General features: G+C 33.0%; 1 long non-coding RNA gene across 2 annotated transcripts; it reads right to left on the bottom strand.

The window, feature by feature from the left end:
* Positions 1-842: 842 nt before the first annotated feature.
* On the bottom strand, positions 843-6,002 carry LOC131980691 (uncharacterized). 2 transcript variants are annotated; one of them, XR_009395235.1, is made up of 4 exons: positions 5,949-6,002; positions 4,461-4,795; positions 1,136-1,171; positions 843-1,032 (listed from the first exon to the last, which is right to left on the bottom strand). It is a non-coding gene; the product is annotated as an uncharacterized LOC131980691 (long non-coding RNA). The 2 variants fall into 2 exon arrangements; XR_009395236.1 differs by lacking the exon at positions 5,949-6,002 and adding an exon at positions 4,900-5,319.
* Positions 6,003-6,280: the final 278 nt, after the last annotated feature.

Raw genomic sequence — 6,280 nt, 5'->3', positions numbered from 1 at the left:
ATAGCAGCAGAAAGAAGAACTGACAGAAGAACATTTGTACTAATTGTCCCTCTTTTCTTGTTAATGCTAGTGAGGGGGTGATTATCTATAATCTAGGACAGGGGTCTCAAACTGGCGGCCCGCGGGCCAATTGTGGCCCTCGTGACGATATTTTGTGGCCCCCACCTTGATATGAAAGTTTAATGTGAGTTTTATATGAATGGCACTTTACCGTGTTGTGTGTGGAAGGTCCCTTTAATTACTGTTTTGGTAATTTTGTGTCTTTTTTAGTAATTTTGTATCTTTTTTTGGTGATTTTGTGTATTTTTTTGGTAATTTTGTTAGTTTTTTAAGTACTTTTTCTTCATTTTGTGTCTTTTTAAATTAATTTAGAGTTTTTCAGTCATGTGTCTTTTTTGTAATTTTGTTTCTTTTTTGGTCATTTTGTGTCTTTTATTTTAGTAATTTTGTTTCTTTTTTTGGTCATTTCGTGTATTTTTTTTAAGTAATTCATGTTTTTCTGTTATTTTGTGTCTGTTTTGGTCATTTTGTGTCTTTTTTTTATAATTTGGTGTATTTTTTTCAGTCATTTTCTGTCTTTTCTTGTAAATTCGGTGACTGTTTTGGTTATTCTGTGTTCTGGACTACAGAAAAATGAATAGGTGGTCTCCAGACTATATCTCATTAGTGATCTAGTCTTGCGTATCAAGGCTAGCCATTGATATTTAATTCAACATATTTTGTAGTGTTAAATGTATATGCCCTTCCCCCCCCCCAAAAAAAAATGTAATGAAGTAACATTAACTGAGTACGCATTAACTCGCCTACTTTTTACTTTAAAATGTTTTTACAGTGATAGTAGTGACCAACCAGTGACCAGGTTGAGAAGTAGACTTATATTTTGTTTTTCATAATGGTTGGAAAACAAATATACAAAAAATGTCCAATCAAAACTACTAATAATGTGTATAAACTTACATAATGTATGTCATTGGATCGACCACCATACACCAGCACTCTGTTCAGAGCTAGAGGGTCGCTCTCACACTGGATCTACAGAGAATAAACAATAAACAGACTTATGTCCCTGTAATACAAAATAAACAATATTTCACCGTTAATATCAAACATTGTGTGTGTGTATAATTCTACTCACTGGAAGAGATAACTCCTCCTCCTGAATGACTTCAACCTGAGGGTGAAACAGCAGGATTTATTATTATATTTTATATTAGAATTAAGAGTTTCACTTTCAGTTCATCTCTTTAACTCTGGTTCTGGTTCTGGTTGACCAAAGTGCTTTATATTAGTCAATAACAACAAAAAATACAAAAGATACATAAATGAATACCAATCAAATCAAAGACAAAATTAAAAAAAGACCATTTCATCTAGTAATATATGATATGAGATATACAGTACAACACACAGAAACAACTTTCTTCTCACTCAGGTTTGAAAGCCTGGGAGGAAAAAGTGAGATTTAAGAGATTTAAAAATGTCTAAAGTCTCTGAGGAGCAGATATCCAGCAGTAAACTGTTACACTACAAAAAAAACTGACAAAAAGTACAACAATTAGGTGTATTTTGCTTAAAAATAGCAAAATTATCTGCCAATGGAACCAGAAAATTAGTCTTGTCAAGACTTTCCTAAACAAGTAAAAATATCTAATCTGAATGAAGCCACAAATACCTTAGAATTAGTGTATTCTGACTAATAACAAGTGATTTATTTTATTGTTGTTGTTAAATGTTTCATGTTAAATGTTTAAATATCAAGTGTCAGTTTACAGCTCTGAGCCATACTAGTTAATTACATACACACTACACAACAATACACACTTCTATTGATTCATTGATCATAAAACTATTGATTCATCTGGCTGCTTGTTTTAAGGATGTGAAGAGGTCAAATTATGTCAAAGTTATGATTTATTAGTGATGCTTGAAATAAGAAATATTACTTTGAAATACCAGTTTTACATATATATGACTAAAAAAAGACACAAAATGATAAAAAAAAGACACAAAATGCCTAAAAAAGACACAAAATTACTAAAAAAGACACAAAATTACTAAAATAAGACACAAAAAGATTGAAAAAGACACAAAATGACTAAAAAAACAACATAAAAAAACAATAAATGACTTTATACCTGTAAGTGTTTATGAAACAGATTTGTAGCTGTTGATATTCTAGTTTCCAGCATGTATTTACTCAGTATAGGTCATAAAATCTCAGAAACAAGCTGAAATATCTGATTTAGATCATTAAGGACCAAAACACTTCAAACAAGTGAATCAGTCAAACATTGTGTCTTTTTTTGGTCATTTTGTGTCTTTTTTTAGTTATTTTGTGTCTTTTTTTTGTTATTTTGTGTTTTTTGTGTCTTTTTTGTGTCATTTTTTTGGCCATTTTGTGTCTTTTTTTAGTCATTTTGTGTCTTTTTGTGTCTTGTAAGTCTTGTAAGTGTTGCTGAAACAGCTTTGTAACTGTTGATATTCTAGTTTCCAGCATGTATTTACTCAGTATAGGTCATAAAATCTCAGTAACAAGCTGTAATATCTGATTTAGATCATTAAGGACCAAAACACATCAAACAAGTGAAACAGTGGAACATTTTGTGTCTTTCTTGTGCCATTTTGTGTCTTTTTTTAGTTATTTTGTGTCTTTTTTGGTCATTTTATATCTTTTTTTTAGCCATTTTGTGTCTTTTTGTGTCTTGTAATTCTTGTAAGTGTTGATGAAACAGCTTTGTAACTGTTGATATTCTAGTTTCCAGCATGTATTAACTCAGTATAGGTCATAAAATCTCAGAAACAAGCTGTAATATTATTATTATTTAGATAATTAAGAACTAAAACACTTCAAACAAGTGAAACAGTCAAACATAAAAGATCCTGACTAAAAAGAACTCTTAAAAGATCTTATCAGACAAAAATAAGCCTTTATCCCTTTGATCTAAGTGCAACGATGGATGGCCTTTACCTTTTAGCATTTAGCCACATCCAGGTAGGCAGCCCTCAATAACTACAATAACTAAACCAAAGAATAAACTAATTAAAAAAACCAAAAGTTTCAAAAGTGACAAGATAAAAGTAGAAGACTGAGTGCTGGATGGTTTTATCTTGTGACTGATATTCCCTGATTAGCTTCATCCACCATGTTGGGATCGGACATTATGGAAAACCACATCGCCACGACAACGACTATCTTTAATTCAATGCAAATGGAAGACAATGTCTTTACTGTAGCCTAACTAGGAAGACACTTCCCTTACTGACAGTAGGCAAAGTAGACAAGCCAGTTTATTTAATCAAAGAGCATTCAGCGGCAGAAGAGATTAAAACCGCGGCCCGTTAGCTTAGCATTTAGCGTTGAGATAACGACCTGGTTTTTCTCGACGTAAACAAAAACAAGGTGAGTTTTCCTGTTATTCTGCCGCTAAGCACAGGTATGGAAAACATTTAAACATTTAAACATTTACATAACACCATAACACCTTACCATGTCAGCTGATAGAGTGGTAGAGCCAGAAATACAAATTATATGCAAAGCTTTGTGTGCTCGAAGCGGTCCGCTCTTCAAGGCCCACAAGACTAAAGGGCTTCCGGGTGAAGCTTATTTTTACATAATTACGTCATTACGTTATTACGTTATTAAGATATTACTCATTACATAATTTGCACGTTGTTTCAGCGAGTCAACAACGTGACCAAGCCGCACCTTTCATCATATCACCGAACTCACACTGATTCAGTTTAGCTTACATTTTTCTTCATGATTTACAATTGTGGCCCTCGTGACGATATTTTGTGGCCCCCACCTTGATATGAAAGTTTAATGTGAGTTTTATATGAATGGCACTTTACCGTGATGTGTGTGGAAGGTCCCTTTAATTACTTTTTTTGGTAATTTTGTGTCTTTTTTAGGTAATTTTGTGTCCTTTTAAAATCATTTTGTATCTTTTTTGGTAATTTTGTGTCTTTTTAAAATCATTTTGTATCTTTTTTGGTAATTTTGTGTCTATTTTAATATTTTTGTGTCTTTTTCAATAATTTTGTGTCTTTTTTAATAATTTTGTGTCTTTTTTGGCAATTTTGTGTCATTTTTTGGTAATTTTGTGTCTTTTTTGGTAATTTTGTGTCTTTTTTAAAATAATTTTGTGTCTTTTTTGGTCATTTTGTTTCTTTTTTAATAATTTTGTGTCTTTTTAAAATAATTTTGTTTTGGTAATTTCATTTTTTTTGCTGTCATTTTGTGTCTTTTTTTGTTGTTGTAATTTTTAGTTCCAGCTAATCTCTGATATTCGTTTAAGGTTACAATTAAGTCTGAATCAGAGCCGATATGTGTTCGTTGTTACTTCAAGCAACAAGAATCCTCGTCGCTACTCAGGTATTTTGAGCCTTTTCTGACAAATCTAACTGTATAATCATTTGCACCACTAAAGACTGTACACTACAAGAGAATATCATCTTACCTGGGATGTTGAGTCGTATCCCTTGAACAATTAATCCACGTCAGCATCCTGGTTCTGGTCCTAGTTCTCCTACTGGGACCATCATAATCTTTCACCTCTTCAATCAGAGACTAATTTGTCCTGTCACTACTCGATCACATGACTTTGATTGCTACAGCAACTGTTGCATAGCTTGTGTTGATTCTTCTCAACATGAACCAAGTTAATCCTTTAGAGTATTGTCCATTGTCCAGATTCTGGATCATTTGCATGATGAAACACTTCCAGTAACCCAGGGCAACCCACTCTGGGAGAACTGTCTCCACGTCTGTAGTCCATTCCATTTGGTCCCATGTCTGTTTGAAAATGAAGAAAATGTTAATTAAAGGGAGTGTCGCTGGGAAAAAATGTAATTAACCTGCTTCTAAAATCCCGTGACCCCGTCTGAAGATGAACTCACCCAGTCGGCTGTCTGTGTTTGATTAAAACGGACTGGTTGGCTTATGAAACCCTGATGAATGAACCTTTTCTGGTGCTCGTGGATGTGTTAATCCAGAAAGATCACTCGACTCTACAAGTCTTCACATGTCGGACTAATTCACCAGCAACACCCTGTGACTCAGGGACATCTGGCTCCCTGGACGCCAACATGAAGGGACACAAACTTGTTTTTTAGGGTTTTTGTTGGCTCTTCTATTACTTTGGTATTGTACCTTACACTACATACTCATGGATCTGTCTTTTTTTGGTAATTTTGTGTCTTTTTAAAATAATTTTGTGTCTTATTTTGGTAATTCAGTGTCTTTTTTTGGCCATTTTGTTTCTTCTTTAAGTAATTTAGATTTTTTTCCCATCATTTTGTGTCTTTTGGGTCATTTTGTGTCTTTTTTAAAAGTAATTTAGTGTTTTTTCAGTCATTTTGTGTCTTTTTTTGTCATTTTATGTCCTTTTTTTTTGTAATTTAGTGTCTTTTTTTGGTCATTTTGTCTTTTTTAGTCATTTTGTGTCTTTTTGGCTCATTTTGTGTCTATTTTTGGTCATTTTCTGTCTTTTTGTTAGTAATTTAGTGTCTTTTATTGGTCATTTTGTGTCTTTTTTAAGTAATTCAGGTTTTTTTCTGTCATTTTGTTTCCTTTTTTTGTCATTTTGTGTCTTTTTTAAATAACTTGAAAGCCCTGCTCTACAAGCATAGTCCAAAAATATTCTGACTGGCCCTTTAAAACTGTGATGTGGAAGTTGAGTTTCTATAGTAAGGCAATATCTACAATGTAGTAATATAATTTCTTATAGAATACTATTACATGTATGCATTTTATTTCTTTCCAATTGATGAGCAAACATTTCTAATTTGAAACATGAAACTCTTTCATGTATTTGTGCCCATCTCTGAACAAAACATTATTCACTATCATAGTGGAGAAAACCCAAATTACTAATACACTCACTAAAATATCCACAGCAAATACATAAAAAAGAACTTACTTAATTTAGTTAAAATGTATGACTCACCTGACAGAGAAACCTTGTTGGTAGTGCCAGTGTTTGTCTGCCAACGAAACTATTTGACTGTTTGTTATCACAACCCGGTAGGTAATCAGGCGGTACATTTCCTCCCAACGCCCATCAGTTAAACCAGTTTAACAAAAAATGACTTCCCTTCCTGCCCTTCCCCTTTATGGGAGGAGGCTACAGTATGTTGTGTGTTGAGGATCAAGGTATGCTTTGATTCCAACATCAAAGTCATTACATTTTTAGAAACAATGTGCCATTGTATCTTTAAGGAGTACAATCACTTCTGTCCCCTTTCTTCCTGCTTTCTTCTGGACGTGGTTATGTTTTGT

This window comes from Centropristis striata, chromosome 11, assembly GCF_030273125.1.
Source record: "Centropristis striata isolate RG_2023a ecotype Rhode Island chromosome 11, C.striata_1.0, whole genome shotgun sequence".
Lineage (NCBI taxonomy): Eukaryota > Metazoa > Chordata > Actinopteri > Perciformes > Serranidae > Centropristis > Centropristis striata.
The sequence above is the reverse complement of the archived record's forward strand: the minus strand, read 5'-3'. Positions and strand labels throughout refer to the sequence as shown.